Genomic DNA, 24,481 nt, shown 5'->3' with positions numbered 1-24,481 from the left:
TCCAAACTCCTCCCTGCAAACCAGTTTTTAAGGTCCCCCAAAGCCTGAAACTAACTGAAGCAAGAAAAGGCTCACCGAAGAAGTGGGTTGTTAGCCTTGCTTTTAAACTTACGTTTCCATGTGCCAAAGACAGCAATGAGCACAGTACTTAGGTCCAAACTAACCTCAGAACAGTCACATAAAGAGGAATGATAAGACCATCAGAAGCAGGCCAGAGGTAAGCTGGTTGAATAAACTGGCCACCAGAAACTTACCACTCACGTACAACTGCCTACAGTGGATCAACCTGACTTTTTTTTTCTTGATATTTTCAAAAAAGCATCAATTTCTCAACTGACCTTGCTTTCTTGATGATGTGCTCTTTAATGGTTAGACTAAGGTGTGCTCCTCATCTAGGTGAAAGACTTCAAAAATCCTTTGTTCAGCAACACTCATTAGATGGCACACAGAAATTTTCTTTACTAACTCTGAAGCTTAATTTGCCAGAAAATAAAAATGGAATAGTAATATTCTGCCTCTTACTAGCATACTAGGAAATAATGTATTTTCAGTTCTCTGTTGTCCTTTCTAAAGAAACAAAGAACAAAAGCCACTATAGTGATAATAATGAAAAAGAACTAGGGCCTATCAGGGACAACACTCAAACATGTAAGGGAAAAACCAAGGAATGAAGTCTCTTCATTGTTATTTTCCTCCTTTAAACTGTTGCTAAAACCAAGACTAGTGAGTGCACACATAAAAATTCTATTATGGGTGAGCAGTAGAGATGGATATACTTAGCAGTCAAGGCAGATGTGTGCTCCCGTTCTCAATTTAGCTCCACATCCCCCCAAACAACAAATGGTGGCATTTCAATATTTAGGCAGTGACTCTAAAATGTTATCTCTGAAGGCTCCCAAATTTCACAGGCTTTCTTTCCATTTTTATCATTATAGTTGCCTTACCTCAAAGATTTCACTTCACCCAAGCTCAGTTCACAACACAGGGAACTTTGAAAAAAAGAAGTTATGTTCAGCCTGCAAAGAAGTAAAATGAATGAACTCCTAAACACACAGTTAACGTTAAAAAAAAAAAAAAAGAAAGAAAGGCACAATGGAATAGGCCTAAAAGTTCTAATCTGTGTAACAATGGCTGACATCTGTCTGCATCTGACCCAGGAAGGTGAAAACTGTCTCTTCTGTCCATGTCCAGACGTCATCATCCAAAATCTAGAACTGTAACAGCAACTTACTGCTTTTTCTATTTTTGCCAGAGACTCGCTCATCTGATTTACTACTATAGAGGCAGAAGTGGCAGGAGCTCTCTTCCACCCTATTAAAGCAGCAAAAACAAGCTGCAAGTGAGAGGAGACTGTGTAACTGACACACAGTACACAGTTTACCCAGCCATGCCTGTCAGACAGAAGATGGTAACCCTAGCTGGGACTGGTTAGATTACTGGTTATATTTGTCCTAGTTTTTCCTATGTACACTGGAACTGATGGCATGCCTCTTCCTATAGAAAGCTGCCTGGACCAAAGAATAACTCTGAGTCGACAACCAAATCACATCTTTTAGTGCAAGAATTCCTTTAAAAAGACATTCCAGGCTTTAAAAAGGCTGAGCAACATCAGCTTATGGTGGTTCACGTCTGTAATCAATCTCAACACTTTGGGAGGCCAAGGCAGGTGGATCACCTGAGGTCGGAAGTTCAAGGCCAGCCTGGCCAACACGGTGAAACTCCATCTCTACTAAAAAAAAAACCAAAAAAAAAAATTAGCTGGGCGAGGTGGCACACGCCTGTAACCCCAGCTACTCAGGAGGCTAAGGCAGGAGAATAGCTTGAACCCAGGAGGCGGAGGTTGTGGTGAGCCGAGATCACACCACTGCACTCCAGCCTGGGCGACAGAGTAAGACTGTTCTCCCCCATCAAAAAAAAAAAAAAAAAATTCCTTTAAAAAGGATTCAATAAATTTCAAGGAACTTACTGGTTATTATGTTTTTAATATTTACTAAAAACATACGAAATCTAATTGTATCTCCAGTTCAAATCAGAATCATATCTGTAACAGACTACTTAAATGGAGACATTATTGAGGTGCCAGGCACTGCCCAATGCATGAAAGGATGTGTTCTCCTTAAAATAGTTTTCACTAAGCCAAGGGCTGGGAAACATGATTTAGAGTAATGTCTTAAAATCATGTTTTCCCAGTCACTGAACTTTCGTTCAAAAGAAGTCTCTAGAGGCCCAATTTATAAAGTAGTTGAAAATAGAAAGTAGGGCCCATAAATTCTGTGCTTATACTGCTATTAAAGTCCATTTTATGATTTATAAAGCAACATTGCTTTAAAAACCCACAAGATGGAAATGTTATTACATGAAAGAAGGCACTTCTTTTTAGACAGGTCACAAGAGTTATCTCAGTATAATTAAATTCAACATGCTCTGGGAAAAGAGCACAGAAATTAATCACAAGTCAATTTTAGAAAGAGGTTATGAAGTTAAGTGATAAATTATGGGAATACAAAAATGCAAATATTAAGGGAAATTTAAAAGTAGAAAAGAAAGTTATTCACAAAAAACTGCCCGTGTGTGTGTGTGTGTGTGTGTGTGTGTGTGTGTGTGTGTGTGTTTAAATGTCTTAATTCGTCTGGGCATGGTGGCTCAAGCCTGTAATCCCAGCACTTTAGGAGGCCAAGGCAGGCGGATCACGAGCTCAGGAGATCAAGACCATCCTGGCTAACACGGTGAAACCCCATCTCTACTAAAAATACAAAAAATTAGCTGGGCGTGGTGACACATGCCTGTAATCCCAGCTACTCAGGAGGCTGAGGCAGGAGAATCACTTGAACCCGGGAGGCGGAGGTTGCAGTGAGCTGAGATTGCACTACTGCACTCCAGCCTGGGCGACAGAATGAGACTCTGTCTCTAAATAAATAAATAATAAAAATCAGATAGACATTCCAGCCTTTTCCCACAAAGGAAGCATTAGAAATACAGAGGTGATGGGAGGGGTTATAACCAAGTGTCTGCTGCAAAAGAAGGCCTTAACTTTCCCTCAGCCTCTTTTTATCACCTGTTCCTTTCACTCTGAATGTACTTTCATGGTTTCCTCTTCTCTCCCTGGTTGTCCGTCTGTCTGTTTTCTCTGACTTGAATACTCTCTACTTTTTTTGTTTTTTGTTTTTTGAGACGGAGTCTCGCTCTGTTGCCCAGGCTGGAGTGCAGTGGCCGAATCTCAGCTCACTGCAAGCTCCGCCTTCCGGGTTCACACCATTCTCCTGCCTCAGCCTCCCGAGTAACTGGGACTACAGGCGCCCACCACCACGCCCGGCTCATTTTTTGTATTTTTAGTAGAGAGGGGGTTTCACGGTGTTAGCCAGGATGGTCTCGATCTCCTCACCTCGTGATCCGCCCGTCTTGGCCTCCCAAAGTGCTGGTATTACAGGCTTGAGCCACTGCGCCCGGCCCCATTCTCTACTATTTAAAAGAGCAACAATTCAAAGCCTGATTAAGTGAAGGTAGGAGCAATCAGCCTGCTGTAACATTAAGAACCCAAATCATTAAAAATGATCAATATAGGTAAGAAAAACACTCAACAGAACAGCATTCATTGCATTTAGGATTTAGGCATAGTATAAACTTAATAGGAAGATGTAAAACTGGATTAGAAAAGAGAAAGGCTAGCAATCACAGTATGTTTTGCCAAAAGGATGAAAAAGCAAACAAAAGCACAGTTAAGCAAAAAAGCCTAGGTAGCTTATGCAAATGTCTACCTTGATAGATAGAACCAGGGAGTTCTACAACAGGTGAACAGATTTTACACTTCCACCCCAATAATCTAAGTATGTTTGAAAGGGCAATAAAGTGAAGTCTAGTTATATAAGCACAGAGGAGATTAGAAGCTACTACTGAAAAGGGAATCAATGTCATTAAAAATCACCATCAATCTATACAAGGGAATTCAAATTGCAAAAATCTAGGGAATGGTCACAACCTCAGACTGCTGCTAAGTGGACTGGGTATTTTACCCCTGAGTTTCTGGCAGTGAGATGATATAAGAGATTAAAAAAGTAAGCAATTGATACTTGAAAATAACCAACTATAGTAACTTAAATTTTTACACAGTACCTTCTTGGACCTAAATTTCATTTCTTAAATTGAGTATTTATAATATAATTGACCATCCTGGCTAAGACGGTGAAACCCCGTCTCCACTAAAAATACAAAAATGAGCCCGGCGCGGTGGCGGCGCCTGTGGTCCCAGCTACTCGGGAGGCTGAGGCAGGAGAATGGCGCGAACCCGGGAGGTGGAGCTTGCAGTGAGTGGAGATCGCACCACTCACTCTAGCCTGGGCGACAGGGCGAGACTCCGTCTCACCAAAAAAAAAAAAAAAAAAAAAAAAAAATAATAATAATAATTAGTGGGTCTCCTGAGCTCCCAACCAACTACCTTGCACAGGTAAAATATGCTGACACAAATTGGTAATTATTTCTGCGGTAATTATATTTCACTTGGTGGAAAATGTCTGTTATTGTTACAAAATGTGACAGTTAAGAATAATTTATGGGCCAGGAACACAGGCTCATGCCTATAATCCCAACACTTTGGGAGGCCAAAGTGGGCAGACTGCTCAAGCCCGGGAGTTTGAGACTCGTCTGGGCAACAAAGCAGGACCGACCTCTACAAAAAAATACAAAACATTAGCTGGGTGTGGTGGTACACACTGTAGTCTCAGTTACTCAGGAGGCTGAGGCACGAGGAGTAACTGGGCCCAGGAGGTCAACGCTGCAGTGAGCCAAGATTGAGTCACTGCACTCCAGCCTGGGCAACAGAACAAGACCCTGTCTCAAAAACAAACAAACAAACAAAGCTAAGTTTTCCATAAGAATCTAGACAATGTAAAAATTTCTGCATGGTGGGAAGGGGGGTTAAAGAAGAAAGAGAAATATTGTAAAAAGAATTTTTCTGGCTGGGCACAGTGGGAAACACCTTTAATCCCAGCACTTTGGAAGGCCAAGGCAGGAGCATCGTTTGAGCTCAGGCAAGACTAGCCTGGGCAACATGGTGCCATCTCTACAAAAAAATACAAAAAATAGTGAGGCAGGATGGTGCCCACCTGTAGTCCCAGCTACTTGTGAGGCTCAAGTGGGAGGATCACCTGAGCCCAGGAAGGTCAAGGCTGCAGTGAGACTTGCTCGCACCACTACACTCCGGCACGGGCAATACAGTGAGACCCTGCCTTATAAAACAAAATAAATAAAACATAAAAAGTCTCAATTTCAGGCTGGGCGTGGTGGCTCATGCCTATAATCCCAGCACTTTGGGAGGCCGAGGTGGGCGGATCACCTAAGGTCAGGAGTTCTAAACCAGTTTGGCCAACATGGTGAAACCCAATCTCTACTAAAAATACAAAAATTAGCTGGATGTGGTGGCGGGTGCCTATAGTCCCAGCTACTTGGGAGGCTGAGGCAGGAGAATTGCTCGAACCCAGGAGGTGGAGGTTGCAGTGAGCCAACACCACGCCATTGCACTCCAGCCTGAGCAACAGAGTGACACTCCATCACACACACACAAAAAAATTTCCATTTCAAATCTAAAATCACCGTACCAAAAAAAGCACCATGTTTAATAATTTGTTGTGTGCAAGCTACGTTGCCTATAGAATTATCACATATGGTATACTGAAAGGATATGACAAAAACATCACCATTTTGAGAACTAAAAAGTTTTCCATTTCCTCCCCCATCCTTAATCACAGAAAAGACTCTGTACTCAGCACTAGTATAGCCTCAGAGCCTTCCTTGGAGTATCTGTCAGTAACCCTGACCCAACAAACAGTCCTGTCAAATTGTGACCACCCTTTCAATCAAGTCATACTTTCAGATCCCACACTAGTTCTGGAACTTAAGTGCATTTCTTAGTTGGTAACAATATACCGTAAGTTTATACTTTATTTAAGCTCCAATGCTGATTTAAAAACCAGTATGTTAGGCCAGGGGCGGTGGCTCACACCTGTAATCCAAGCACTTTGGGAGGCCAAGGCGGACAGATCACAGGGTCAGGAGATCGAGACCATCCTGGCTAACACGGTGAAACCCCTTCTCTACTAAAAAAATACAAAAAAATTAGCCGGGCGTGGTGGCAGGTGCCTGTAGTACCAGTTACTTGGGAGGCTGAGGCAGGAGAATGGTGTGAACCCGGAAGGCGGAGCTTGCAGTGAGCCAGAGATCACGCCACCGCACTTCAGCCTGAGTGACAGAGTGAGGCTCTGTCTCAAAAAGAAAATAAAAATTAAAAAATCAGTATGTTAGCCAGGCACAGTGGCTCACACCTGTAATCCCAGTACTTTGGGAGGCCGAGGCCGGCAGATCACCTGAGGTCAGGAGTTCGATACCAGCCTGGCCAACATGATGAAACTCTGTCTCTACTAAAAATACAAAAATTAGCCAGGCGCAGTAGCAGGCACCTGTAATCCCAGCTACTCGGGAGGCTGAGGCACGAGAATCACCTGAACCCAGGAGGCGGAGGCTACAGTGAGCTGAGATCACGCCACTGCACTCCAGCCTGGGTGACAAGAGTGAAACTCCATCCCCCACGCCCCCACCCCCAAAAAATCTGTATGTTGAATAAATTCTGGTTCAAGAAAGGTATTATTGTCTGTATGGAATCTACTAAGTTCTGTCCTCATCTCTGTTCCAGTGGTGTCCAATCTTTAGGCTTCCTTGTGCCACACTGGAAGAAGAATTATCTTGGGCCACAAATAAAATACACTAATGATAGCCGATGAGTTAAAAAAAAAAAAAAAAAATTGCAGGCTGGGCGCGGTGGCTCACGCCTGTAATCCTAGCACTTTGGGAGGCCAAGGAGGGTGGATCACGAGTTCAAGAGATAGAGACCATCCTGGCTAACATGGTGAAACCCTGTCTCTACTAAAAATACAAAACATTAGCCAGGCATGGTGGCGCATGCCTATAGTCCCAGCTACTCGGGAGGCTGAGCCAGGAGAATCGCTTGAACCTGGGAGGCGGAGGGGTTGCAGTGAGCCAAGATTGTGCCACTGCTCTTCAGCCTGGGTGACAGAGCAAGACTCTGGCTCAAAAAAAAAAAAAACCCTCATGTTTTAAGAAAGTTCATAAATTTGTGTTAGGCTATATTCAAAGTCGTCCTGGGATACATGCAGCCCACAGGCCGCGGGTTGGACAAGTCTGGTGTACAGTATTCCTCCCAGCTCCCTCCAACATATACACGTTCACCCCAACAGCTGTAAGAACTAGGCAGTAGCCAGTTTTAGTGGGAGATAAGCCTGCCTTAGAAAATAGCTAAGGAGAAAGAGTTGGAAAAGAGGGCAAAAAAATATTTCTAGCTTCCCAGAGACATACATTTCGCAAATGTTATCCCATAATGTAGAAAAGAAGCCATCACCTTTCTGAAAGCAACTTTTTCATATCTGCATAGCAGGCCTCATGCAAGAAGGTTAAAAAGATAGCCATGGAGCACACCCATTCAGTAGTTAGCCCATACCTGTAGCTTTACACTTCCCTCTCTGGACTATGTCTTCACTCTAAAAAACCAAGGAAAGAAAAATAAGTGGGCCATGCCTAGACATTTCTCATGACTCGAGATATATAGCCTCTTTCCAAAGAAAAGCCCCTTTGTCACCATGGCAGAAGATAAAAATACAGAAGTACTCCTCCTGCGCCCTTTTTATTTAATACCTTAAAGATAAGTTGCATTTAATATCTCAAGGCTAATTTTAAAACACCATCAACTTAAACGATGGGGGAAGTAAAATACTAAAAGGCTTAAAAGAGTCTTGCCCTAAAATGTCATAACAAATAGCAAAGCAATGACTAGAATTTATGAGGTTGAATTTCAATACATCTAGGTCACCAAAACAATCATTTTTAACACCTGCTTTTGGACGGGAGAGTAAGAAAAGCTAACGGCTGTATAATTATTTTAGCAATTAAGGATCATGTTATTAATGTGGAGAGACCACACTATTTCCCCAAAGCAACCTTCCTGAATACATAGGTGCCAGGCATGAAACCCTATAAAAGCAACCAAGTTCCTGCCACCGTAAATGCATCCTGGTGGCTCTAGTGCGGCGGTGAACCACTGAAACCAAAAAAAATCAGAAGATGGGGAAGTTAATTGAAGGTAAAAGCAAACAGAGGAACCACAAAACCAATTGGTTTTATTTTTAAACATTATCAAACAATCTTGCAAGTAAAGATTGATTATATAAAACTGCCCAAATTCCTACTAACTTCCACGTACAACTCCTGCCAGCTGTATTTCTATCTGGTTCTCATTACAGACAATAAACTATTCAAAGTCACCAAGGACAATGTCTACACTGGAAAGTACAAGAATTCTGAAAGACAAAGCCAGACCCAGAACTAACTAATAAGACACCGCCTATCCTCCCTGAAGACAGAGACATTTCTTAACTGGCATAAAATAGGTGCTAAGTATTAACTTTTCACACAGACTTAATTAGTTTCCAATTTTGCTAATAAAGTAGTGATGTGTTCCAATAATTTTAAGGGCAAAGCTTAAACTAATTTTTTAAAAAATAACTTCCTAAAAGCATTTATTTGCACCTGTCTATACCATCAAAAGTTATCAAGAAAAAAGGAACTTCCATTTACTAAGTTCACAAACTTCATTCAATCCTTTATCATTATGACCATTTAAGGTGAGGACTACCCTAAGGATTCAGATGCTAAGGAAGATAAACTGCCCATGGCTTCTTGGTAGATCTGTCTCTCTAGAGAAATGTGACCATAATTCAGGAGGTACCAACTTTTACTGAGATAGTGTGTCTTGAGAAGGCTCTGTAGTGGTTATCACAGATGGTAGACAGCAAGTTAAATTTCTACTTGTCAAGAGTTCTTCTGGAAGATGTAAAGAGCAAAGAAAAGGCCAGGGAATCACATTTCCCTCCAAATTTTATGTGAAACACAGTTTGAAAAACAGTGTTATTATGTAATTGGTTTTCATAGGCATCACTTCTACCCTCTGAGACCAGACTCAGACTGCAAGCTAGTCAGGGAATCTCCAAGATAAAGAGAGCAAAAGGGAGACCTGGAGTTGTTAAGGAAGATCAATACACGAAAGGGTAAGGGACAGGTATCTTAAGTCCCGGAGAACACAGCAGCCCTTAGGGGGCTAGAAACATTTTAACTGCCAGTCCAACAGAAAGACAAAAAAAATGAATTTAAGAAACAAAACAAACAAACAAACAAAAAACTCCACATAAACAGGGTATCATCCTACTCCTAAGCCACTGAAAGACTTTTTAAAGGAAACCTCAAACACACACACACACAAATAAATAAATAAAAAACACTGTACTCTTCCACACAGGGTCCTGTCACTTGGAGAAGGGCAAATGAATAAATAGTCCAATACACAAAAAAGGTTGTTTGTTCTGGCCGGGCATGGTGGCTCACGCCTGAAGCACTTTGGGAGGCCGAGGCGGCCGGATCACAAGGTCAGGAGATTGAGACCATCCTGGCTAACACAGTGAAACCCTGTCTCTACTAAAAACACAAAAAAATTAGCGGGGCATGGTGGCAGGCGCCTGTAGTCCCAGCTAATTGGGAGGCTGAGGCAGGAGAACGGTGTAAACCCGGGAGGCAGAGCTTGCAGTGAGCCGAGATCGCGCCACTGCATTCCAGCCTGGGCGACAGAGCGAAACTCCGTCTCAAAAAAAAAAAAAAAAAAAAAAAAAAAAAAAAAAAAAAAAAAAAAAAAGGTTGTTTGTTTTGAAACGGAATTTCGCTCCTGTTGCCCAGGCTGGAGTGCAATGACGCGATCTTGGCTTACTGCAACCTCCGCCTACCAGGTTTAAGCAATTCTCTGCCTCAGCCTCCTGAGTAGCTGGGATTATAGGCATGCGTCACCATGCCCGGCTAATTTTGTATTTTTAGTAGAGATGGGATTTCACCATGCTGGTCAGGCTAGTCTCGAACTCCTGACTTCAGGGGATCTGCCCACCTCGGCCTCCCAAAGTGCTGGGATTACAGGGGTGAGCCACTGTGCCCGGCCTCAAAAAAGCTGTGTGTGTGTGTGTATGTATGTATATGTGTATGTATGTGTGTGTGTGTGTATGTATGTGTGTATATATATATATTTTTTTTGAGACAGAGTCTTGCTCTGTCGCCCAGGCTGGAGTGCAGTGGTGCAATCTCGGATCACTGCAAGCTCCGCCTCCCGGGTTCACACCATTCTCCTGCCTCAGCCTCCCGAGTAGCTGGGACTACAGGCACCGGCCACCTCGCCCGGCTAGATTTTTTGTATTTTTAGTAGAGACGGGGTTTCACCGTGGTCTCAATCTCCTGACCTCGCGATCCACCTGTCTCGGGCTCCCAAAGTGCTGGGATTACACGCGTGAGCCACCGCGTCCGGCAAAAGTCATATTTTTTTTAAAGCTTTGTCTTCCCAGTTTTGCTTTTCCTATGTTATTTTATTGCCTATTCTGTGAGAAAACTGAAATGCTTAGGGGAGACAGAAAAGCTGAATGAAAACTAAAAGCTTTGACTGTTTTACAACTTTCCTTTCGTTTCTGTGGGGAACCAAAGGACACATGCTCCGTGAGAAAGCCTGAACTGTTTGTACTATATTTCCTTGGAGCTCCATGGATGTCTGTTTCTATTAACATTATCTCTACCTTTCTCTATCACAATGCAAGGACCAAAGTATTTAGGTGGTTCTAAAGAGGAGTAAAAAAGCTAAGAGGGGGGCTGGGTGTGGCGGTGCACACCTGTAGTCCTAGCAACTTGGAAGGCTAAGGCAGGAACACTGCTTGAGCCCAGAAGTTTGAGGCTGTAGTGAGGCTATGCTGGCACCACTGCACTCCAGCTTAGGCCACAGAGTGAGACCCTGTCTCCCCACCCCACTCCAAAATAAGGCTAAAGGGAAAAAGGAGCAAAAAAAATTTAGGGAACAGCCAGGGATGGTGGTTCATGCCTGTAATCCCAGCACTTTGGGAGGCCAAGGCAGGTGGATCACTGAAGGCCAGGAGTTCCAGACCAGCCTGGCCAATGTGATGAAACTCCATCTCTACTAAAAATACAAACATTAGGCCGGACGCAGTGACTCACGCCTGTAATCCTAGCACTCTGGGAGGCCGAGGTGGGTAGACCACTTGAGGTCAGGAGTTCGAGACCAGTCTGGCCAACATGGTGAAACCCCGTCTCTACAAAAAAATACAAAAATTAGCTGGGTGTGTTGTCTCAGAAAAAAAAAAAGAAAGAAAAAAAAAGCACCTATGATCTCAACTACTCAGGAGGCTGAGGCATAAGAATCACTTGAACCCGGGAAGCAGAGGTTGCAGTGAGCCGAGATCACACCACTGCATTCCAGCCTGGGCAACAGGGTGATATACAGTTTCCAAAAAAAACAAAACAAAAAAAAAACATAAGGAAGTAGGGAGAGTGGCAAGAGCAAGATGAAGGGCAAGCTAGCTGAGGGTTCCAATATTATCTGCCTGCGATAAACGTTTAAAGACATTTAAAATACAACCTCGTAAACTAGTTCAACCATTATGGAAAACAGTATGGCGATTCCTCAAGGATCTAGAACTAGAAGTACCATATGACCCAGCCATCCCATTACTGGGTATATACCCAAAGGATTATAAATCATGCTGCTATAAAGACACATGCACACGTATGTTCATTGCGGCACTATTCACAATAGCAAAGACTTGGAATCAACCCAAATGTCCATCAGTGACAGACTAGATTAAGAAAATGTGGCACATATACACCATGGAATACTATGCAGCCATAAAAAAGGATGAGTCTGTGTCCTTTGTAGGGACATGGATGCAGCTGGAAACCATCATTCTCAGCAAACTATTGCAAGAACAGAAAACCAAACACCGGATGTTCTCACTCATAGGTGGGAACTGAACAATGAGATCACTTGGACTTGGGAAGGGGAACATCACACACCGGGGCCTATTACGGGGAGGAGGGAGGGGGGAGGGATTGCACCGGGAGTTATACCTGATGTAAATGACGAGTTGATGGGTGCTGACGAGTTGATGGGTGCAGCACACCAACATGGCACAAGTATACATATGTAACAAACCTGCACGTTATGCACATGTACCCTAGAACTTAAAGTATAATAATAAAAAAGTAGTATTAAAATGTGCATATGACAAAAAATAAATAAATAAAATAAAATACAACATCATAAGAAGTTTTTTAATTGTTCTTGACTGACAGAAAAGGCTCTGAGATCACCTAAAAGCCTTTCTTAGAATAGGCAAGGTAATAAGCTCTTTATAAAAATTTCTTAGTGTTTTCTACTGGCCTATACAGCTTGTACACTGAGTAAATGACAAAATGGTGTCTTTCCCAGGATGACTGGCACTGACTCAGTCACCATCAGCAGCTCTTACATAGCACATGCTAGATCACAAACTCCAGAGACAAGGGCCTGTGGCACAATGATGCTGAATAACATATGTAAGTCCTAAGCCCATGAGCTTGGCCTCATTAGTAAGACTCACTGTTTTTTGTTTGTTTTTTTTTTCCTCTGAGGGTCTCGCTCTGTCGCCCAGGCTGGAATGTAGTGGTGTCACCTCGGCTCACTGCAACCTCCGTCTCCTGGGATCAAGCAATCCTCCCACCACGACCTCCCAAGTAGCTTGAACTACAGGTGCGTACCACCACGCCCGGCTAATTTTTGTATTTTTTGTAGAGGAAGGGTTTTGCCATGTTGCCCAGGCTGGTCTTGAACTCTTGGGCTCAAGCAATCCAGCCCCCTTGGCCTCACAAAGTGCTGGGATTACAGACGCAAGCCCCGGCATCTGGCCAGCTCACTCTTACTAACAACTGTTAGTAAGCAACCTTAATAATTCCTTGAAAAACTTTTTTGATATAAGACAGGGAGCTAATAAAGAATTTAGCCAGGAAAAAAAGAATTTAGCTGGGTACAGTGGCTCACACCTATAATCCCAACACTCTGGGAAGCTCAGGTGAGAGGATCGCTTGAGCCCACAAGTTTGAGACCAGCCTGGACAACATCGTGAAACCCTGCTTCTATCAAAAAGAAAAAAAAAATTAGTTGGGCATGGTGACATGTGTCTGTAGTCCCAGCTACTCGGAAGGTTGAGGTGGGAGAATTGCTTGAGCCCAGATGTTGAGGCTGCAGTGAGCTGTGATGGCACCACTGCACTCCAGCCTAGGTAACAGAGCAAGATTTTCTCAAAAAAAAAAAAAAGAAAGAAACAAAAAATAATTTAACAACTATCCAGATTAGAGGTTTTTAAATAATCTTAAAAGCGGAAGTGTTTTTGTCCTAAACATGAAAGTGAGACTGTTCAGGTCAAAGATAGAGGAGGGAGAGGCAGGCCCCAACTGTCAGTCTCTCTTGGCCCTCAGGGTAAACTTTTTGGGAAATAAGAGGTAATCTCTTGGGAAATATGAGAACTAGATGAAATAATTCAAAACAATAGATAATTCACCAATATTATATCTGGCTTTGACACGAATGGTTTTTTTAACAATAAATTTTCCTATCTTTAGAATCAATGTATTTAACACACCATCAGTGGTAATAAATGTACGTCTTCAAATTGATGGAACATGGCATTTAAAGTTTGTAAACCCTTATCACCTAAAAGTACGGAGAAATGTCTAGACATTTGTAAAGTGGCAATAAGTAAGAGCTAACATTTTTTGAGCATTTACCATACACTATGATCTGTTTTGGGTGCTTTACATTTAATCCTCATATGTACGCTATCTCCATTTTGCAGATGAGAAAAGACACAAAGAGATGAAATGACTCCCTCAAGATCACAGGGATCTGGGCTAATAAGGCTGCTTCAGGTTAAAAATTGTCTCCAAGGAATGGCGTAAACCCGGGAGGCGGAGCTTGCAGTGAGCTGAGATCCGGCCACTGCACTCCAGCCTGGGCGAGACTGCGTCTCAGGAAAAAAAAAAAATTGTCTCCAAGGAAGTTCATGCACATAACCCACAGAAAGGTCTGTTTAAATGCTAAGGGCCATAAAGTTGAGTTTGACTTTTTTTTTTTTTTTTTTGAGACAGTCTCTCTCTCTGTCGTCCAGGCTGAAGTGAAGTGGCGTGATCTCGACTCACTGCAACCTCCGCCTCCCAGGTTCAAGTGTTTCTTGTGCCTCAGCCTCCCAAGTAGCTGGGACTACAGGCACAAGCCACCATGCCCGGCTCATGTTTCATATTTTCAGTAGAAACAGGGTTTCCCCATGTTGCCAAAGCTGGTCTTGAACTCCTGAGCTTAGGCAATCCACTCTCCTTGGTCTCCCGGAATGTGCTAGGATTACAGGAGTGAGCCACTGTGCCAGGTTTTTTGTTTTGTTTTGTTTTGTTTTGAGATGGAGTCCCATTCTGTTGCCCAGGCTGGAGTGCAGTGGCATGATCTCTGATCACTGCAACTTCCGCCTCCTGGGTTCAAACGATTCTCCTGCCTCAGCCTCCCGAGCAGCTGGGACTACAGGCGCTCACCACCACACCTGGCTAATTTTTTGGTATTTTTAGTAAAGACAGGGTTTCACTGTATTACCCAGGATGGTCCTGATCTCCTGACCTCATGATCTACCCGCCTTGGCCTCCCAAAGTGCTGGAATTACAGGCATGAGCCAACGTGCCTGGACTTTTTTTTTTTTAAAGAGATGAGGGATCACTGTGCCCGGCTAATTTTTTTGTATTTTTAGTAGAGACAGAGTCTGGCCATGTTGGCCAGGCTGGTCTCGAACTCCTGACCTCAAGTGATCCACCCACCTCAGCCTCCCAAAGTGTTGGGATTACAGGTGTGAGCCTCCGCACCCTGCCCAAACTTTTAACCGAAGAGAGAAAAGAGACAAATAATAGAATTAACTTGTGAAACGTATATTCTCTTTAAAGTATTACTTTTTAGTCAGCTTGCAATGAATGCCCTTTACTTCTTTCTTTCTGTTACATGCCGGGCTCAATAAGTTAGGTCTCCTGCTTTGGAAAACTGCATATTCACCTACTCTCATGCTCCAGAGAGCCAAGTAATCAGATAAAAGGATCAACTGGGAAGCAGACCTCTCAGGAGCTGCAGGCCTGTAAATCCAACAATGCTTTACGCTAAACTTCAGGCTAAACTTTATGCTAAACCGTGTGAAAATGGACAAGTGAGATTTCCTGAAGACAAAATCCACAGCTTTCATCAGATTCTGTAAGAGGTTCACAACCATTCTTAGAATGGTCCCCCCTTAGACTTTCAATCCCTAGAGGATGGGACTAGATTAATCTAGACTAACACTAAATCATCTAAAACTATAACTGTATTTTCTCTAAACAAGTTTTTAAACAGTTATCTAGTTTAGTCCACATCACATATGATTCACCTGTAAAACTGATTTTAACCTAATTTCAAAATGTTAGTGAACTATGTTTCAACTGACTTTCTCATTTATATTCATATCCACAGAACACCTGAATAAAAGTAACACGTATCAGACCTTCAATTGTTGAACTTAATTCCCCAGTTTATCTGGTGTAATTACAAAGTTTCTATGAATTTTCCTGAATTGAGACATACTTGCACTTTTGCGGTTTTTCCCCCTTGAAACTGTAGGTACTTGGGTAAAAAAGCAACATGGGAGGCAGCAACCTCTCTCTCTTTTTTTTTTTTTTTTTTTGAGACAGAGTCTTGCTCTGTCGTCCAGGCTGGAGTGCAGTGGCGTGATCTTGGCTCACTGCAAGCTCCGCCTCCCGGGTTCACACCATTCTCCTGCCTCAGCCTCCCGAGCAGCTGGGACTATATAGGCGCCCACCACCATGCCTGACTAATTTTCTGTACTTTTAGTAGAGACAAGGGTTCACCGTGTTAGCCGGGATGGTCTCGATCTCCTGACCTCATGATCCGCCCGCCTCGGCCTCCCCAAAGTGCTGAGATTGCACGTATAAGCCACCACGCCCGGCCACCCACCTTTTTTTAAACAAAATATTTCATAAGTATTCCTTCCTGTTTTAATTTTTCCATTTTCTCAACTTTAATTAATTATACATACAACCATATTTTGGTTTACATTCTACCAGGATTTCTTCCATGCACACAATAAAATGTAAAAGCATTCAAATACACAAAATTTTCTTTTTTTTTAATTCCCCCCAGATAGAGTCTTGTTCTGTCGCCCAGGCTGGAGCGCAGTGGCGCAATCTCGGCTCACTGCAGCCTCCGCCTCCCAGGTTCAAGCAATTCTGCTTCAGCCTCCCGAGTAGCTGGGACTACAGGCATGCACCACCACACCCTGCTAATTTTTGCATTTTTTAATAGAGACAGGGTTTCAGCACGTTGGCCAGGCTGGTCTTGAACTCCTGACCTCAAGTAATGGGCTCACCTTGGCCTCCCAAAGTGCTGGGATTACAGGCATGAGCCACCATGCCCAGCCTCAAATACACAGAATTTTCAAATTCATTATTATACCGCGCAACCTACTTTTTTTCACGTAACAATGACAAACATTTTCTCGTAAGCAGCCATTATTAAAAGATCAGAGCCACCAATGGCCTAAAGCTTGACTCTGCCAATAGCATCCTTGCATATTCACAACCAATAAATAGAACTATTTCACAAAACCAACATAATTATTAAATTCTCAGATATCATACAAAAAAAATAGTGCACGAAATTTCGATGGGAGCAGGCTCTTTATTCTCCTCCTTAATCTAGCTCACCTCCTATTTAGTTATATGATCTTCCCATGAGTATGTAAGCACCTAAACCAGAGGTCATCTCACCTGAGAGGTACCCTATTTCAAAGGCACTCAGATGAGGCAAACAGAGCATGCAAAAAACATTTTAAAAAACCTTTTCGGCCAGGCATGATGGCTCATCCCTGTAATCCCAGCACTTTGGGAGGCCAAGGCAGGAACATCTCTAGCACCCAGGAGTTTGAGACCAGCTTCGGCAACACAGCAAGACCCCATCTCTTAAAAAAATAAATTCAGGCATGGTGGCACACGCCTGTAGCCCTAATCTGGATGCTGAGGTAGGAGGATTGCTTGAGTCCAGAAGTTTGAGGCTGCAGTGAGCCATGATCGTGCCACTGCACTCCAATCTGGGTGACAGAGCAAGACCTTGTTTCAAAAAATAAACAAATAATTTAAAAAATCTCTTTTCCTATTTCCTCCCCCAAATGCCCACTCTCTCAGTGTAACTCTCAAATCCTCCGTATTTCCTCTCTGCCCCCCAAACAGCTTCCTACTGTGGTGAGAGTTGGGAGGAGGAATCTAATTATTTCTATAGTTCCTGTTTCTTTCCCATGGCAGTACTGTCAACAGTGGACAACAAATTGCTGGATGTAGCAGTAGCAATTTACATATGGTAGCTAAGCTAATGCACAGCTTTCTCTGGGCAGAATTACTAATGCTTCTACCTATCACTGTAGTATGAATCCAACGTTCCAGGCACATCAGCGTTAAGTATTTGCCTGGTGGCTTCTACCTTCAAAGGCACAGAAGTAATACACAGAAGTAAGGGGAAGAATGCATAGAGGTGGAAGAAGTGGGAGCTCTGAAGACACCAAGGGAGGGTGCTAGCTACAAGGACTGTGATACCACGCAAAGTACCTAATTCAAACCCAAAGGCTCAGTCATTCAATCTTTCCATAATATTCGTGATCGCTTGCTCAAATCTGGCATGTTCTAAGGCCACAGTTTCTTCTTAGTTTCACTGCCCTGCCATGAGGCCAAATCTGTCTCATCTAGTGAGTCACTACTGCTCCTCTTTCCAACTGCATTTTGATTTCAGCCCACTTGTGCGGCTCATCAGGGCTGTACCATATGTTAGTACCATGTAGGCAGAATGTGACTAATTTTTTTCTCAAGCACTGTCAGAGTTACTTTTAAAATCACCTTATAATCTTGATGTCTCTTGCAGAGTCATTATAATACGTAACCTTTGGAAATGACTATAATTATTTTTCTGCGTGCTCAAAGGAGATTCTTCAGCATTTTTATTCCCATTTTTCAGATGAAGGAACTAACGGGAAGATAAGGGATTAAGAGAACTGGGTTCCACAACCAACCACTGGGACTTGGACTTTCTCGAGTCACAGTGCTGTATTTGGTAAAATAAGGTAGCTTATAAAATGTTTTTTATTAGGAAACTCAAAAGATTACTTTGCCTCTCTTATTTATTTATTTATTTATTTAAAACAGAGTCTTGCTCTGTCGCCCAGTCTAGAGGGCAGTGGTGTGATCTCGGCTCCCTGCAACCTCTGCCTCCCAGGTTCAACATGGTGAAACCCTATCTCTACTAAAAATACAAAAATTAGCCGAGCATGTGGCAAGCCTGTAATCCCAGCCATTTGGGAGGCTACAGCAGAAAGAACTGCTTGAACCCGGGAGGTGAGGTGAGATCACGTCACTACACTACAGCCTGAGAGAGAGCAAGACTCTGTCTCAAAATAAAAAATAAAAATAAAAAGAGAGAGAAAAGGACGGAATTGCCCATGGACCACAAATGATTTTCGAATTGGTCAAGATCGTAAATAAATGAGTGAAAGCAATGCTCTAATACACTGAAAGTAAAATAGAGATGACTTGCAGATTTAGCTAGTATCACCAAATTCCCCCCAAATTTAGTTTAAAAGGAAGGGGAGCAGCTGCTCCTACCTCCTGGAGGCAACCTGCCTCTTCTCCAGCAATAACAGCAATAATGGTTGCTACAGCTGATAATTAAGCTCATCTCAAGAAGGTTTCTTAAATCTTCCAGGTATTGCAGATCCTATGTTTATTCTAGTAACTCTTCAGGGTAATTGCTTGATTGACATTGCAATTATTAGGCCTCCCCATTTCCACTAATAATATTCGTTTTTGTTTTTTTTTTTTTTTTTTTTTGAGATGGAGTCTCGCTCTGTCGCCCAGGCTGGAGTGCAGTGGCATGATCTTGGCTCACTGCAACCTCTGCCTCCCAGTTGCAAGCAATTCTCCTGCCTCAGCCTCCCCAGTAGCTGGGACTACAGGCCCAAGCCACCAAGCCTGGCTAATTTTTGTATTTTTTCAGTAGAGATGTGGTTTCGCCATGTTGGCCAGGCTGGTTTTGAACTCCTCCTTAGGTGATCCACTTGCCTCAGTGTCCCCAAGTGCTGGGATTATAGACATAAGCCACTGCGCTCAGCTCACTAATATTTTTCAATGGATAATATCACTTGCAAAATATAAAAAGGGATAGTATCTCATCAATATTGAAAACTGAGCTGAGCACAGTGGCTCACACTTATAATCCCAGCACTTTGGGAGGAGGACTTCTTGAGCCTACAAGTTTCAGACCAGCTTGGGCGATATAGTGAGACTTATCTCTACAAAAAAATTTAAAAATTAGCTGGGTGTGGCGCCACATGCCTGTAGTCCCAGTTACTTGGGAAGCTGAGGCAGGAGAATCACTTGAGCCCAGAAGGTAGGGGCTGCAGCAAACTGTGATCATGCCACTGCACTCCGGCCTGGACAACTGAGAGACAGTCTGTCTAAAAAAACAAACAGAGAAAAAAAAAAAAAAAAAAAAAGACACGTCCTTTGATTTCAGCAATCCCAGTTCTAGAAATACAGCTTACAAATAATCTTTATCTGATGTATACGAAGTATGCAAAGGGGCACTCATAAGAACATTGTTTATATCAGCAAAACCTGAAAACATATGCCCATTAATTGAAGGCTATTCAATATAGTATAGCCATACAACAGAACACTATGTAGCTATTAAAGAAAATAAGGCAGCTAACTGATCAAGACGTATTCATATAATAAGAAAGGAATTACACATGGCTTGTATATGAACAGAGTATTTCTGGATGGATAAAGAAATAATTGCTAACAGTAGTTGCAGAGGTGGGACAGTGGTTCAATGGTTTACATGTGAACACGTTACCTGTTCTACAGAATTTTTTTTTTTTTTGAGACGAAGTTATGCTCTTGTTGCCCAGGCTAGAGTGCAATGGCACAATATTGACTCACTGCAACCTCCGCCACCCAGGTTCAAGCGATTCTCCTGCTTCAGCTTCCTGAGCAGCTGGGAATACAGGGACCTGCCACCACACCCAGCTACTTTTTTGTATTTTCAGTAGAGATGGGGTTTCACCATGTTGGCCAAGCTGGTCTCGAACTCGTGACCTCAGGTGATCGACCTGAAGTGCCAGAATTACAGGCATGAGCCACTGTGACCGGCCTACTGAAATTTTTTTAAAGAAAACTCAAGCTTTTGGAGCATGGCAACCTAGCCTGCAGATACCATATCCCCTCCTCCACTTCCCCCTGCAACTCGTAAGTCCATTCCTGCCACTTAAAAAAAAGAAAGGAAAACTCGTGGAACTATAAAGCACAAAGTAAAGAAAAACCTCAACTCATACTCTGTTCCAAAACAGCATTTTGGTTTTGTATTTTTCTCCTGCTTTGCCTGAAACTTCTGTGTGGAAACTGCCATTGTCCAGGTGATTCAGCAGTATATCATAATCGTATCACACCACTTACAATTATCCCAGCAATTCAACTAACATTCATGCAGCTGGGACCTCAAACCTCATGTATGACCTATTTACAAAGTCTGAAGCTATTTTCAATCACTCAGCTGTATATCTATACATTTTCTTCAATCAACCTTTCCTGCCAAGGCAAAGTACAACATTAGCTGGATTCCAGTAAAGAAGGCAAGGGACAGGGTGAGATAATATGTCAAAACAAGTTCTATAAATACAGCTTTTGGCTTGTCTCTCAAAAAGGAATCAAAACAGCTTCAAGTTTAAACAGAAAAACCCTACAGTCCCTGCAGTATCGTACTTGAAGGCTCTAGAGAACATAAGATGCCAGGGATCTGGAATCTTATTTCTCACACTGTATCATCTTGTCTCCCTCTCCCTTATCTCAGGGGGAGGTTTAGATGCAATTGCAAGCTTTATCATTCCAGCTCTGCATCTCCCCTGCCTCTTTTCTTATCTTACCAAATACATCAATTTCCTTCCTCTTTGTGAGGACGTTCCACCTCTTAGGCAGACAGGCCCAATACACACAACATAGAACAGTCCTTCCTTAGCACTAGCCACCTAACTTCTATCATCTCCAAAATCTTTGACCAAGCGGCCAAGAACCCTGCCTGTACCATCTGCCCCAACCTCACCATCAAACACATGGGCACTCAAGCAGGATGCTTCCATATGGTCTTGTTTCAAGAGCTCTGTCCTGTTCTGTTGAAAAGCAGGAAACTTTATTTTCTTTCCGTTCTTAAATTCTTAATTCTATAAAACTAGAGAAACTAGAAACTACTTCTGCAGAGACACTTCCTGAGACAGTTAGGTTACATGACAGAAAATGCAAATTTTACACCTCTGCGTCAGCCAATCAGGGAACATGTTCAACAAGGAGGCACAGCCCCAGGACAAATTCTATTCTATTCTATTATCACTTTTTTAAAAAAGCTACTTTGGCTGGCCTGTAATCCAGGTGGATCACTTGAGGTCAGGAGTTAGAGACCAGCCTGGCCAACATGGTGAAACCCCATCTCTACTAAAAATACAAACAAATTAGCCTGGCGTGGCGGCAGGAACCTGTAATCCCAGTTACTTGGGAGGCTGAGGCAGGAGAATCACTTAAACCGGGAGGTAGAAGTTGCAGTGAGCTGAGATCACACCACTGCACTCTAGCCTGTGCAACACAGCGAGACTCCATCTCAAAATAAATAAATAAATAAATAAGGTACTTCAATTATCATGCTTTCAACACTCTGCACCAGGCAAGGTGGCTCAGGCCTGTAATCCCAGCACTTGCACTTTGGGAGGCCAAGGTGGGTGGATCACGAAGTCAGGAAATCAAGACCATCCTGGCTAACATGATGAAATCCCGTCTCTACTGAAAATACAAAAAAATTAGCCGGGTGTGGTGGTGGACGCCTGTAGTCCCAGCTACTCAGGAGGCTGAGGCAGGAGGCTGAGGCAGGAGAACGGTGTGAACCCGGGAGGCAGAGCTTGCAGTGAGCCGAGATCGTGCCATTGTACTCCAGCCTGGGTGACAGAGTGAAACTCCGTCTCAAAAAAAAAAAAAAAAAAAAAAAAAGAGTGCTTCTCACATTTAAATACCCACTTAAATCATCTGTCACATCCTTCAAATCACTCCTAAAAAATCTTAACTGTTCCACAAAATTTAACTTGTCAGTGCTTTGATTTCATTTTTATAAAAACAAGCTCTTTAAAAAAAAAAAAAAGCAAGGAGATCTATCAATCAAAAAAGCAACTACATTTTTAGAAAACATCTACTAATATACCCAGAACTAAAGAGGGTACCAAAAAAAGGCCCAATCCCTGTCCTTAAGGAGTTAATGGTCTTGTTCAGAAAATATGACTTGCACTAGAAACAAGAAAAATGGGACAGCATCTATCTAAGGGAAAATGTTACCATAAATGTGAGAGACTTAAAAAAATCTCAGAAGACTGGCCGGGCGCGGTGGCTCAAGCCTGTAATCCCGGCACTTTGGGAGGCCGAGACGGGCGGATCACGAGGTCAGGAGATCGAGACCATCCTGGCTAAAACGGTGAAACCCCGTCTCTACTAAAAAATACAAAAAACTAGCCGGGCGACGTGGTGGGCGCCTGTAGTCCCAGCTACTCCGGAGGCTGAGGCATGAGAATGGCGTGAACCTGGGAGGCGGAGCTTGCAGTGAGCTGAGATCCGGCCACTGCACTCCAGCCGGGGCGACAGCCGGAGACTCCGTCTCAAAAAAAAAAAAAAAAAAATCTCAGAAGAGACCGGGCGTGGTGGCTCACGCCTGTAATCCCAGCACTTTCGGAGGCTGAGGCGGGCAGATCACGAGGTCAGGAGATCAAGACCATCCTGGCTAACGCGGTGAAACCCCGTTTCTACTAAAAAATACAAAAAATTAGCTGGGCAAGGTGGCGGGCGCCTGTAGTCCCAGCTGCTCCGGAGGCTGAGACAGGAGAATGGCGTGAACCTGGGAGGCGGAGCTTGCAGTGATCCGAGATCACACCACTGCACTCCATCCAGCCTAGGCAACAGAGCGAGACTCCTTCTCCAAAAAAAAAAAAAAAAAAAAAAATCTCAGGACAGCTGATTCTTATTTCCCTGTCTAAATCAAACTTTTGTGCTATTTCATCACACTGTCCATGATATAATACATTTCTTGCTACCCTCCACTGAATTACATGGCCTACTAATAATTCCCTCATTATCATTTCTTTTAAACAGACTTCTCTGTTTTCCTGTCACTATCACAAAGATTATAAGCTTATGGATATGGCAAAACTTGCTGGTTCTCCCTTCCCATGCTCCCCTTGTAAGCGCATCTCCAGAAGATGTGTGGTGCAAGAAATGAGGTAAAGAAGCAGGCCGGGCACTGTGGCTCACTCCTGTAACCCCAGCACTTTGGGAAGCTGAGGTGGGCAGATCGCTTGAGCTCCGGAGTTCAAGACCAGCCTAGGCAACATGGCAAAACTATCTCTACCCAAAAAATAAAAAAAAAAATTAACTGGGCACGGTGGCATGTGCTTGTAGTCCCAGCTACTCGGGAGGCTGAGGTGGGAGGATCACTTGACCCTGGGAGCAGAGGTTGTGGTGAGCCAAGATCACGCCACTGCACTCCAGCCTGGGTGACAGTGAGCCCAATCTCTTCCCCCCCATGCCCCGCCCCCACAAAAAAGGCTAAAATTAATTCTGCTTTCAATATCTTCAGTAAATAGTCTGGTACTAGTGGAGATAAACTGTAATTTTAGAGATGTTTCATAAACTTGTTACTTGGCTTGCTGTTCTTTACCATCAATAAATGAACTAGTACAGTTGATGGTGATCTGCAAAACCAAAATCATACAGTCATTTTCATAAGGAAATTCTAAAATGAAAATGGGTTAGACTGATTCATTATTTAATAATCTCAAATAATAAAGTGTGCTAATAAAATAGACAAATATTAACTACAAACCCACAATGTGCCCTATACCTAGACTCCAGAGTCATACCACTGCTTTCTAATCCCAGTTTTGCTGCTTACTAGCCAGGTAACTGGGGAAATTGTTTAACTTCATAAATACCTCTGTTTCCTCATGCACAAAATGGTTACAGAAATAGCATCTACCTTGCAGGATATTTGTTAGAATTAAAATATTTATATATGTAAAGCATTTAGAATAGTGTCTGACACATAGAAAATGTTCAAGGGCCGGGCGCGGTGGCTCAAGCCTGTAATCCCAGCACTTTGGGAGGCCGAGACGGGCGGATCACGAGGTCAGGAGATCGAGACCATCCTGGCTAACACGGTGAAACCCCGTCTCTACTAAAAATACAAAAAAACTAGCCGGGCGAGGTGGCGGGCGCCTGTAGTCCCAGCTACTCCGGAGGCTGAGGCAGGAGAATGGCATAAACCCGGGAGGCAGAGCTTGCAGTGAGCTGAGATCCGGCCACTGCACTCCAGTCCCGGTGACAGAGCGAGACTCCGCCTCAAAAAAAAAAAAAAAAAAAAAAAAAA

General features: G+C 43.1%; 1 protein-coding gene across 21 annotated transcripts in view; it reads right to left on the bottom strand.

Moving 5' to 3' along the window:
- CELF1 (CUGBP Elav-like family member 1) overlaps positions 1-24,481 on the bottom strand; it is a 99,838-nt gene that overhangs the window by 41,557 nt on the left and 33,800 nt on the right. For 16 of the 21 annotated variants that reach the window (XM_031936723.1, XM_031936724.1, XM_023215636.3 and 13 more), the window contains exons 2-3: positions 7,505-7,544; positions 945-1,016 (exon numbers count right to left, since the gene is read on the bottom strand). The exons of 2 other annotated variants lie outside the window; for them this stretch is intronic. The gene's annotated coding sequence lies outside the window, so the exon portion shown is untranslated. The remainder of the gene's footprint in view (positions 1-944; positions 1,017-7,504; positions 7,545-24,481) is intronic. 3 more of the 21 variants (XM_031936729.1, XM_026454091.2, XM_023215627.3) reach the window with 2 other exon arrangements.

Source organism: Piliocolobus tephrosceles, chromosome 13, assembly GCF_002776525.5.
Source record: "Piliocolobus tephrosceles isolate RC106 chromosome 13, ASM277652v3, whole genome shotgun sequence".
Classification (NCBI taxonomy): Eukaryota; Metazoa; Chordata; class Mammalia; order Primates; family Cercopithecidae; genus Piliocolobus; species Piliocolobus tephrosceles.
This window is presented reverse-complemented; position numbering and strand designations above follow the sequence as displayed.